Source organism: Calonectris borealis, chromosome Z (genome assembly GCF_964195595.1).
Source record: "Calonectris borealis chromosome Z, bCalBor7.hap1.2, whole genome shotgun sequence".
Taxonomy (NCBI): Eukaryota; Metazoa; Chordata; class Aves; order Procellariiformes; family Procellariidae; genus Calonectris; species Calonectris borealis.
This window is the reverse complement of record NC_134352.1, coordinates 60,173,127-60,186,203: the sequence shown is the minus strand read 5'-3', so window position 1 is coordinate 60,186,203 and position 13,077 is coordinate 60,173,127. Positions and strand designations below refer to the sequence as shown.

Below are 13,077 nucleotides of genomic sequence, written 5' to 3'. Positions count from 1 at the left end.
GCATCAGTCTTGGCCTACCCAACTTGGAAAGCCCTATGAAATGTATTAGACTTAGGAATCTATTTGATAGTTTACAACACCAAAGAATACACTTTAAGTGTACACTTACTGTTACCCATAGGGACTACCCCCTCAACAGGGAAATGTAGTGACCTAAAATAAGTTAGAAATCTGAATGTCATACACTTACAGAAGATGTATTTTTTTTTTTTAAGTCAGAGTGTGATTTGGTTTAATAATTCTCTGTTCTTTACACAGTAAGTACGTATATACATTTACAAAACCAAATAGCATTCCTCATTTACATTGTGTATCCTAACATTTAAAAACTGGAATACTACAAAACATTTATTCTTCTGACCACTCACTCCATACAGAGGTTATGCTATAAGGAAAAGCTTTGTTCTGAGTTCAACATGTAAATAGTCAAATTATGAAACTGATAGGAGCGACACTTCATAAATTCTAATAAGGCTAGATGAGACCATGATGATAAATGGAACTAAAGGGATGCCATCAACTAGACAACACTCTGTTTTAAAAAGTATTTGAAAGTGATTGCAGATATACCACTGGTTTTCCTACCAGTTTTTGTGACATTACTACCACAATATATATAGCTTTCATTTTTCATGCTCTCCTCTCTCCTGTTTTTACGTCAGATCCGTGCGAGTGCATAACCCTTTTAAGTTACAAGATACGTGGGGGAAATCTGTGAGGGCAGCTATATATAAAATAGTGTGCAATGCATAAAATATATGGGAAAAGGCTTTTAATTCCTTTAAAAGTGATTTTTCCTTTTGTCATCTTCAACTTCAGTCCTTTTAGGTGTAATAAACAACTACAAAAGTATTAAAACGTACATACAGAAAATACAGTTTTTTCTCTTTAAAGCTGAAGGTATGGCTTTATAATCTTTATAAGATTGTATAAGGTAGGTATACACCCACAAAGAAGATACGTGATTTTTTTATTTATGGTACTGACAAACACATCCGTCTGAATTTTTCCATGCTAACATGACAATATCTGCCAAGGCTAACCATGTAGGTTCTATTTAAATACAAGTTTTAGATATTTCCAGATACGTGGAATCTTAGCAGGATACACATTTTCTGGTCAAATGCTTATTTATTTATCAATGTAGTTAAGACCACTTAAAATCAAAGAGAAAATAATTATCAGAGAAAAAGATCAATGACTTATATAGCCCTTTTTCTCCAACAAAACGTCTAGACTGACAGATTCTGAGCCAAATCCCCACTGAATGCAGTTCCACTCACCTCATTTGAATTACAGTGGGTTATACTGGGACTTAAATAGTCAAGATATGTATGTATGTATATCTGTAGTAATCTGTGGTGTCCCTTCTTTCACAACTGAGGTGAAGCCACCTGTGGAGGACATCTTTGTTAACTGACTCTTGAGCCCTGACATAATACCTGGTATCTCAGTGGGACATTTATCTTCATGCTGTTTATAGGCAGTCATGTCTCAAAATATTTTTCATGGATTATCACACTTCAAAAATCATGCACAGTAACATCTTCCTAAGAGATAATGGGAAATGTTTTCTACGAGAAAAATCAGGGCCTCTGTACCAATGCCAGTATTAAGGCAAAGGGGTCCCATTTTAACTTATGTTGCTATACACCACAGGGTACCCTGTGGTATTGAAGGATAACCACATCCTGGGATGCATTAACAGGAGTTTTACCTGCAGTAATTATTCCCCTCCGCTTGTGAAGCTACATCTGGATTAGTATGGCCAATTTTGCCCCCCTTACCAACACCTAGTTATAAGGAAGAAATTCTTCATGATGAGGCTGGTGAAGCATGGGAATGGTTGCACAGAGAAGCTTTGGGGTCCCCATCCCTGGAGATATTCAAACTTTGACTGGGCAAGGCCCTGAGCAATCCGATATATGAAAGTTGGCCCAGCTTTTAGAAGGGGACTGGATGAAATTACTTCAAGGAGTCCCTTCAAATGTAGATTATTCCATTATTCTCTTGCATTGCTGCAGTGTTGTGCAGAAACCCTCTTGCAAGTTTTAAACTAGTCAGCTTTGATTGGAGGGCGATCTATCTGCATCACAGTCCACACTGTAGGATAACCTCAAGCATGTCTGCAATTTGTTCAGAGCGTCATACTGGTCTACTAGGCTGCCACAGAAACTAGATATTTTAAACGTCTCCATCATGTCTAGAGTATAGTGCAGCCAGTGATGAATGGCATACTGAGAGAAAGACAGACTCCATCTGCATAGCAGAGACTCCCACAAGCCTTAATACTCCTCTTTTTTTTTTTTCTGAACAGATCACCCCTACAAGATTTCCAGGCACAGTAATGAGTTTGTTAGTTATATGTCTTACATCACTAAGTGCATTTTTCTCTGATACTCTCCCTGTTGCTGGAACTTGATTTGTTTAACAAAGCTGAGAGGAAATAACAATTGAGTTATTTGAAAACAAGGTGCTGCTCGCACACTGAGAAAGAATGTTAAAAAGATAAGTGAATCCGCTGTCAGTGGCTGTCTGTGCACAAGCTACACATGAAGAAAGGCAGTGAGTCCTGCTCATGAGAGGTGATGTCTAGACACCAAGAAGAATACTGTCCAAAAGCAAAAGCCACCATCAACTGCACAGTTACATGCTGACATGAAAAGTAGGAGGCCAAGATGCGTGAAATGTTTACATTTGGTATCTTCACCTACTGCACTTACAATTATCTTCTTTTAACTTCTTGATTAAAACCAGCTCAAATGCAGCTCAGTAAAAACTGAGGAGAACTTTGCTCTGTAAAATCAAGAATATGCATTTTCTAGACTCACAGGAGATCATGGTAACACTTGGTCTTACCTTACCTTACCTTTCAGAACCAGCCTCGTATGACCTATGAAGAAGCACCCCAACCATTCACAGATCCAGAAATCCCCTCAAAAAGCACTAACAAGCCGTCGCTATAGGATTTTCCATAGCCTGTACCAAGCAATTTAATTTGTTGGCTTGAGAGTTAAAAAGGAAAATGCCAAACAGTATCTGCTGTCTTCATACCTGTACAAGAAAGATATCACAAGTGCGCTGCAGAGAGCTTTCAACATGATCAGGAAATGGAAAAATACACTGTTGATCTTATCTTTATTGTTTGGTGCTTGGATATATTTTGTGATGGAATTTTCAAGTGCATTCCTTTTTAATGAAAATAAATATGTATTTTGTCCTATTTTTATAGACAGCAAGTATGTGAGACATATCATCAGCTGTCCAAGAGGCAGGATTTCAAGAATCCACACAAATAAAAGAGAAACCAAAAAGCTACATGTTAGAGAGCAGTGACTTCCAGCTGGAAGTGCTGCTCCAAGGAATCACTCATTTCTCAGCCTTAGGAGCCGTTCAGAAGACCACTTCATTTGTAAGGCTGCAGCAATGGCTGGGATTCCCCGATAAAAGCAACACGTCCCGTGGCGGGGCGGCTGGAATCCAGTTTGCAAAACCAGCTTCTTGGAATTAGCACTGTTACTCTTACAGAAAGGGAAGTTTATCCCCCAGCTCTGTATGGCATGAAAATGGTGCCACTTAAAGACCCAGAGGCCCTATGAGATTCTATGAGCAAAGTCACCTCTCAATTCCATGGTTACCTGTATTTCTAAATAATTAGTTTCCATGACGTATTTCACAAAGCTTTTCCTGATATAAAAACTCACATGATCATTAAAGGGAGAAAAATTCTGCAGGATGCTTTAACGCTGCCACCGACTGTATTCATTGTAACGTGAATTTTCAGTCAAAAAACTAGACGTGCTTGTGAGACATAGACTACCATCCTAGAACAAAGCACGTAACCAGACCCACACGGCCATGACCACAAAAACAACCTGCTGAGAAGGACAGAGCCAGCTACAGGGATGCTGCATTATCTTTAAAAAATCTTGCTGCTGGCAAGGAAACATGAAGCTGCAGCAACACCATATTTTTCATGAGTCTCAGATCCATATAAAGCTATATGCCTTGTGTGCTGAAACAGCTACATTACGTGGTAGGTGTCGTTCGTGTTTTCAATACGGTGCATTTTTAGTTGAATTAGAAATATTTGGATGGAATGCCCACCTAATCATGAAAGTCTCTGATGTTTTGTTGATGCACGGCAAGCCTTTACTGTCAGCAGTCGATCAGCGGAAATGCAGAAAAACAGAGGTAAGAATTCAGTCTTAAAAAAGAAAGGACATTACGATATCTTAATCGCATTACACTACATTACACTGTGTTATACCTTAAGCAATTTCATTGTTGTGTCTGCAACATTTAAACTTTTATTAGCCTCTCTGTGTGGGAAAGTGACTAGGAGTTTGAACCACGGAGAAGGAGACGTGCTCGGCATTGCTTTACCCCTCGTTTGGTTTTTTAATAAACGGACAACAGCTTCAATAATAATCACGCTAAAGAAATTTGCATTTGATTATATTTAATGCACAGGTATTTATCTCTCACTGACATAAAAATGGTAATTTGAAACGAAACCTGACTAACATATCACAGACCGGCAACATATATATTTACAGGAGAATAGGTGCTCTGCATGTTAAGAACATCTCTAGAAGAACCACGTAGCAATACACAAAATCAAAGGTAAATTAAAAGCCTGTGAGGCTATCAACCAGTGTTTTTTTGGAAAAAAAGGCCCACTATGTTTTGTAATATAGTTACTAGAGAATATATCACATTTAATTTAAAACTGAAACAGTTTGCTAATTTAAAAGAAAAATTTAGCTACCTTTTTCTTCCCAGAGCAAATACTTTGAGCATACTTTCAATTAATTTTTCCATTTTACTGCTTACAAACACTTAAAAGAAGACAAGCTCTAAATCCAGTCCTCTGAATCATTTTAAAAAGGACTCCATTCTGTTTTAAGAGGAAAATGTTATGCACTACATAATATGAAGGCGGTGGCATCAGCTGTAGGTTCCCTATCACAGGTTTACAAACACATTTAATCTAATTGATCAGCTTTTGTTTAAACAAGCATTGATATGCATCCTGTGATGCATATGGGTTGCAAAGATTCACAGCAACATACAGCCCAAGCAGTCTGCCTGTGACGCTGAATCAACTTTTCTGTTGTGAAAATGTGAACTATCTTCATTAATATATTTTCATACAAAAACCCCTATATAATTATATAGGTGGATTCATTCTGGTTCCCACTGAAATTTACAATACAATTCACACTGATTTTAATGGGACGATCAGGACCATTGTGGATAAATGTCTGTCCTCTGTGTTTTGGAACACATAATTTAAAAAATTAATTTGAAATCCGCCATTACTTGAACAACTTATACAAGCTTATACACTCAGGTACATGTAAACTCGATTATAGGTTTCACGTTGTCACCTGAGGTAACACCATGTTTTGCAAACGTAACTGAGCGCTTCATGTGATTTTCCTTTGTTGCAAACATTTTTCTTGCATGTTGCTCAGAACTGAGAAAAAACTTAACGCCTTTGCTTTACTATTATTAACAATTAATTAGATATCTCAAATATATAATCAGAAAACACTTGGTTTGATCTCATTTGGCCAAATACAAATCCATTTTTCCAGAATGCAATGACATGTGATTTTACATCAAGTTGCCATCAGCGAAAGTCTATGTCTAGTGTGTACTACTGATATTCAGGGTCATCTTTATTGAATAAGCAGTAGGAATACAGCTTCAGAAATAGAGACATTAAACGATTGTTTCTTCTTTTTCTTCAAGTATCATTTGAAGATGTTTGGAGGCTCAATGTGTGTCAATAATTTTAATTGAGACTGTCTTTTTGTCAATATTTGGCCTACACAAATCTTTCCTCCAAAAAATATATAAAAGTCCACTTGGAACTTACTGTGACTATATTTTAGCGAATGCTGCATTTCTTTCAAATACAGAAAAGCAATGCTTATCACTCTCACATTATGGAAAGAGATTAAAAAAAAACAAAATAAGCACCAAAAGAGTAAGATTTAATGCATGTTACCATTCAGTAAATTTGCAGAAAATGGCTAGGTGAGAGGGAAGGACTGGGGTCTCCGGTTTATCACGGTGCCTTGTTCTCTATGAAAATGCTGAATAAATGCTTAATAACAGTGCAATGGTAGTTTTCATTCCCACAGGGACCTCAATCCATGAAAAGAAGATCCATTGTAAAACTTCAATGATTCAGGAGGACATATGGCATAGTTAAAGCAGGGCTCTTCCCCATGGGGAACTCAGAGGAAAACCACTTCCAACAGAAGCATACCATTTACAGTTATTCTAATCTGAGAACTTTATTTGGTTTGGGTGTTGGTTTTTTTTTCCTAAAATCCTTTGTGATTAATTATAAATTCATCAGGAAGTTCCTTCCAATATCTCCTTACAGCTCTACTTCCAGTTCTATCTGTAATTCCCTCTCAAAGCAGTAATTTTTGGCATAGTTTGTGCCACCTCTACAGATCAATTCAGCATCTCCCTCTCTCTCCTAAGGCAGAAGTCGCTGTGAGCTCCCTGCACTGCAGTGCAATGCAGCCCAAGTATCAGCAGTACCAATTGTGTTTGAGTAGGTTTCCCTTGTGTTGTACTAACCTCTGCAATCCGCACTCCCCCCGCCCCCCCATCAGAGATACACTCATCAGCCTCCTAACCCTTTACGGGAAGGAGAGCAGGATACTATCAATCACAGAGAAGCCTCTGGATGATCTCAGCATCTTTCGATGAGACGATCTCCCTCCTCCCCGCCTATCTTTATGCACTTCTTCCCCATCTCTTCCTTCTCTCCTCGGCCTCTCTTTCTGTACAGATGTGCTGTGGCCGCCCCAGCCAGCATGACTCAGCTCCCACCCTCGCCCCCCACTCGCACTGCGCCCACAGTGCTTTGCAGGGTTAAGCTCCCAAGACTCATCAGTGACCTCCATGCTCAATTACCCCCATGTCACCTGGTCCTCAGGTCCCTGGGGTGTCCTTCCTCCACTCAGGACTGCCAGACCAGCTCCTCTGCCACTTTGCATCCCTCAGGCTCTTCTGCCCTGCAATCCTCTTTAAATTAGATGCGGGTTGCCTTGGAAAAACTCATCATCCCAAGGCTCTTCCTAACCCTGGGACTTGACTTATGATTTTCCACACTATGCCTTCTCCATGCTCCCCTCCCCATATACTGCTGCAGGCGCCTTGGGATCTAAATTCCCAAAGCACCAGGAAAGCAGTAACTTAGCATGTCTTGAACAAGTCCTGTAGCTGCAAGGAAGGGAGCCTCCCTCTCCCCCTTATGGGTCATGAATGCTAAACTATTCTCCCAACATAGTCAATGTGAGTTATGATCTTTGAAGGCAACCTACAGCGAGAAAAGCAACATAGTTTTCAAAAGCACTTAAACGGTTTATTTCTTTCTTTCTTTTCTTTTTTTTTTTTTTCTTTTCTGTTGCAGGGTCTGCCTGTTCCCTTCTAAACGCATCTTACAAAGTGCCGGTTCCCTAAGGAGCTGGAATCTCGACACCCTTCCTGCATCTTTTATTTTCCTCAGCAGCCTTACCGCTAGGACGTCTGCAAGCTTGTTTTCTTCTAACATCTGGAGTCTGTGAACCTCAACACCCCTGGGTTTTGCTCCCCTAGCGTGCAAAAGTTCTGCCAGCCTTAATATGCCAGTCAGCTTCAAAAGCAGAGATTAGACGCTCACACCGCCTCGCATCCGTGCAACCTGCTCTCTCTGTGCAAAAGAGCGAGCGAGCTCTGGATAGAGCTGGAGCGAGCAGCAGCCGAGCGAAGACGGCTCCCGCTCACCGCCGAGATGCGAGGGAACCCCGCGCTCCCTGTAACCTTCGACCTGCCCCGAAGAGAGCTCTCCCCCCTCCCCGGCGAGCAAACCCCCTATGAGTCCCGTGGAAAAGTAGAAGTCCTCCGCCGCCGCAAGCATGCGAAAAAGAAAAGGAAAAAAAAGGGAAAAGTTGCCCGGGAGCAGCAGCGGCCGCCTGACTGCCCGGAGCATCACTTACCGGCGGGGCAGGCGGCGGAGAGCCGCGGCGCGGCCGGGCTGCGGGGCGTTCCCGGCTCCCTCCGCTCCCGCTGCCGCCTGCCTCCTGCTCGCGGCGTGAGGCTGCGGGAGGGAGCGAGGAGCCTCCCGGAGGAGCCGCCAAGCGTGACAGACCAGAGGAGGGGCGGACCGGAGTGGCTGTGTTGCGGTGAAGCCTCTGCTGCAGTGCCGGGGAGAGAGAGGGGGAGCGGGCGGGCGGGCGCGGCGCGGCGGGAGGCGCGGAGCGGCGGCAGGGCGCGGAGGGGCGCGGAGGCACGGCGCGGGCGGCGGCGGCCACCGCCAATAATTGGAGGCGTGGAAGCGTGGGGGGGGCGATCCCCGCCGCAGACAGCGGCCGGAGCCGGCGAGGGGGAGGCACAGCACCCCCCTCCGCGGGCAAGGCTGGGAAGCCTCTGCAAAAAAACAAGCCCCTTTTTCGCGGTAGAAGGGAAAAATAAAAATAGTGACACCCACGCAGCACTTTATGTCAGAAGACAGTGTTTTATGAGAGGCGGCAACAGGGGAGAGAGTACGAAATGGCTTGTTTCAGAAGGGGTTGCAACAGGCCCTATGGCCACCCGAAGACCACTGCATCCTTCCTGCTTACTGTCTTGCCTGAGCGCAGGCCATGAGCACTTCGCAGCAACAGTGTGAAGCTGCCTGCCCTCCATACGCAAAGGCTGCAAGTGAAGATCAGGATGAGAAGAAGTGAAGCTGATGTAGGAAGTCCCGCAAGCGAGTGGTTTTTACACACTTTCCTGAATATAAAAATTCCTGACTAGGAGAAGAGTGAAGCATTAGAATGGATTGCCTTGAGCGATGGTGGAATCCCCATCATCCATGGCTTTTAAGAAAACATCAGAAAAACATAACTTTAAAGACGATTGATTTGTCTTGGGACAAATAGATAAAATAGATTATCTTGTGAAGTCTTTTTTTTTGGACTCAGGTTCAATGAACAGTAGGAGGTTATTATGTTTATTTCCATTGTCACCAATATTTTTAATGTGGTGGCATCAAGGACTGAAAGTAACTTTGTTACACTAGGTGTTAATAGCCACTGTAGAACAAAGAACATGAAGACAGTTCCTCCTTTATGATTTTATACATTTACATGCAATTGCACTGGCAAAGTGTGTAACGTGACACACTGGTATTGCCAAACCGAAGACATGAGAGAAAGTGAAGAGAGCAGGTCGGATTCCATATTAAAACTACTTTAAAAATCAGCAAACATTCCACCAGTTTTATTAACAAACATGGGACTTGGGTTCACCTCTCCAAAATGTGTTAAACCATGAATTACACCTATAGTAGGAAAGTAGGGTAATGGGCAGATACCACCATGGCCCCCACCTTGTACTCTGAACATGCCTTATATGTAGCTTCCAGAGAGTTGTAGTTTCTGAAAGCTCATTTGCCTTTGAGTCTTCCTGTCAATATTTGCGAGCTTGTATGCATGTTTTCCTATGCTCTGAAATGCTTTTCTTTCCCTCTGTTGTTGCGTGAAAGACTCAAACAGCAAAGGAAACTGGCTTATTGATTGGCAACCCAGGGGAAAAGCTGAATGAACTATGCATGGAGTGCTGTCAAGTGTGAAACGTAAGCAGAGAAACAGAAAAGAAATACCTATTACTTTTCTGTCCCTTTCAGTAATCCTAGCCTTAGAAAATTGCACCTGGTGTTAGAAAACAGCACCTCCTTGTTAATAAAATAAACTTGCTCTGTACAATATACAGGAAAAACAAAGATTCCAAAATTTTCCTATGGCATCAAAAGAAAAGGCTGTTTGTGCCATACAACCAAGAATGATGGTGAAATGTTGACTATTTGACTCCATTTACTGTTGACTATCTAATAGGAACATTTCTGCATATAAAATACACGTTAAAGTAATCCCACTGTATTTTACTGAAATAAATTGATTAGGACAGAAGACATGCTCCTTGTGAGATCTTGAGCAAATATAGCAACTAACTCTGAAAGAAAAACCACCACCACATTTAGGTTTTGAATATATGGGACTAAAATGCTGAGAAAGATAAATCAGCCTGATAAAAGCATGATGGACAGATGTGCTTTTAACCTTACCTTCAGATTCTACAGAGAAAGGGCCACTACAGCAGCCACCTTCCACCTCGCCTACCACATTAGAGAGAGGGAGATTCACATGATAGGTTTCTAGGCATTTTGTAGAAAACAGGAACATAGACAAAAGGATAAAACCAAGAATTTTATCCACAGAAGTAAAAAGTGTGTAGTTTCATGGTCAGGTTAAACTGAAGTAACACTGTGTTGCTACTGTAGAGATCGGTTCTTCCACTTGTCTGCATACCTTGCCGCTCTCTTAGCATCAGCTTTATTATTTGTGTGGTTTCAGGGTAAAGTGTGTTGGTGAGTAGATCTGACTGCAGAATAAGCCTGGAAACCAAAGGAAAGTATGCCAAAGCCTGATGGGTTTTCAGTCATACCAGTGACTGACCCACTTGCCTCAGGCTGAGTAAGCCGATTCTGAAGCTGCAGCACGCGTATAGGACCGATGGTGCCAGCTCAGAAAGGTTGTTGTGGGAATGTGAAGCATCATTTAAGTAAAACTGCATAGTGTCTCCATGCTTTGTCTTCCATCCATGAGGAGTATTTGTACGATATGAGAAAATTCCTTCCCCCAAAATGTCCCCTCTGCAGGCAGGGGGGAAGTAGGTCTCATTCCTATGACCAAGAAACACATCCTGAGGTGGATTGCCTGCACACAGGCATCTCTGATGGAAATAATTCCTCTCAATTTGAGAATTTTACACAGATTACCTCTGTTTTCCCTGCTCTTGGATCTGATGATCCCTGCTTCCTGAAATTTGGCCTCAAGAGTACTCTTTTGTATCAGACACAAAATTTAATCTTTATATGCATTCAATTAAGCTCATGACATCTGCTGCTCTGTCAGTTTTCTGTAAAGAATATATGGCACATCTGGACATATTCATTTACAGCTATCACAGACCCAATAACACAAGTTTTTTTGCTAGCGAAAGATCCTGGAATATGACCACGAGCACATTGCATTTCTCTATCAACAGGACAAAACCAAAGACATTGTTTCTAGATGGATGGAAAACCAACAAAACCTTAGTATCATCACTTTGTAAAAGAATTGAGAAATGCAGACCCTGTGATCCTTCCAAATTATTCGTTCCATACTGGTTTTAAAAGTACATGGCAAACAAATGTGATAAAATACTATAGGATTGTGTCTGGGGTTTTTTTTCTTGCTGTTGTTGTTGTTATTTACTTTAACTTGCACCTTAAATATTTGCCTGTGAGACATTAGCTTTGTTTCTCCATTATTTCCTTTTCAGGATATAAATACACTAATATCTGGCTACAGAACCATGACTGAAAATAGCAAGCAGCAAAGATTTGTAGCATTTCCCTTGAAACCAAACCTAAATGTTTCATAGAACCAGGGTGTTACACCATACTGTACGTTCCTTTTGTACAAGTTCCACCTTCATCATGGATTGAATCCTGCAAGTACTTTCCTTGACTTAAATAGGGCAATGGGAAATGAGTAGCATAAAGATGTAAAGTGCACATAAACATTTACGGTTAATCCTCAGCAAGGGGTCAGTAACCCACAGGGATCCTCTAGCTGCCGTGGTAAACAGCTTACCTCAGACACTGAAGCACTTCAGTATTTTATTGTATGCAGAGTATAAACATTTCAGACTACATCCATACAGAGTGACCTAACAGAACAGGACCCAGTCCTGAATGAGACATTTGGACGCCTTTTTATTTCAAAAAAGTAACAGCAGGAAAAGGCCACTTAAAGGTACAGAAGGAATTCATTATGGTTTCAGGTGACAGAGACAGAAAAAAATTTCTACAGTTTGTTTAAAAGAAAAAGAAGAATTAAGTTTTCTTTAGTTGTTCTTAAAGTTTTCTTTAGTTTTTCCTAAAGTTTTCTTTAGTTATACATGAGATACTTGTCTGCATTTAACCCTAAAGATTGTGTATCATAATGTTTAGCCACATCTAATTGGAAATACTAGACAAATACAAAGAGTACTACAGCAAAAGGGAAAAACCTGATACTTCTTTGCTGTCAAATGAAAATCACTTTTTAAATCAGCCTATATGGTAGTGATTCATACACATAATATACATCAGACCATGTTTTCCTGTGGCCTCATGAACCAAACAAACAAGAAACCATGAACCAAGAAGCCAGGTAAAAGCGGTCATTGACTCTACGTCTTCTAAAATTAAAGGTAAAGAATCACTAAATAAATCTTCATACAATGCAAGCAGGAGCAACATTATCAGCTGACTGAGTACTCTACCAACAGGAGTACTATTAATACCTGAATCCTTTTGGTCATGATACAGATATGAAAAAACAAATCTCTCTCCTTGACATAGCATTTTTTTCTTCTGTCTCACTGCTGTCTAAATCTCAAAGTCTGATTGGCAGGAATGAGTGGCTTCCTGGACAAGAGAACGTTAAATGCTTATCTCCCAAATCCTAGTTTAAGGTTTTCTGCTGACCTGCTGCACTGATCATCTCCTCAAGCCACTGCTTCCTTTCTTGTTCTTTGCTGGTCTTGTTTATTTAAGATGTTGTGTCGTTAGACATGAGGAATAATATGGTTGCACTGCATGTAGAACTGTTCTCATAATTAGTATTGTAATTCATCTGTAATTCGTACATCGCTGTCTCTAAGTATAATAAAAGACTTAGGCCTTCTTTCCACAAGGACCACTGGATGATCTTAACTAAGCTATGTTCAGTTGAACTCCTGGGGAATACTCCTTTTATAAAATAGTCCTATTCAGCCCTGTAAATCTTTGCTGCATCGAGGCCTAAATTTGCAATAAGGTAAATCCCGTTTTTCTTCATGGCAACGATAGTTTAACTGAAACAATTTTTTACTAACTGGTTAGGTGTATTTTTTTAATGTATATATTAATGTACATATACTAGTACATTGAACTTGAGTTCTGACTCGTATTAAGTATGTAATTTGAAATTTGCTTCTCTTTCAACCATCATA

General features: G+C 40.9%; 1 protein-coding gene across 1 annotated transcript in view; it reads right to left on the bottom strand.

The window, feature by feature from the left end:
- The window catches only part of SV2C (synaptic vesicle glycoprotein 2C), a 116,646-nt gene extending 108,432 nt beyond the window's left edge, over positions 1 to 8,214 (bottom strand). The window contains exon 1 of the mRNA XM_075136775.1: positions 8,010 to 8,214. The gene's annotated coding sequence lies outside the window, so the exon portion shown is untranslated. The remainder of the gene's footprint in view (positions 1 to 8,009) is intronic.
- Between the last annotated feature and the right edge of the window lie 4,863 nt (positions 8,215 to 13,077).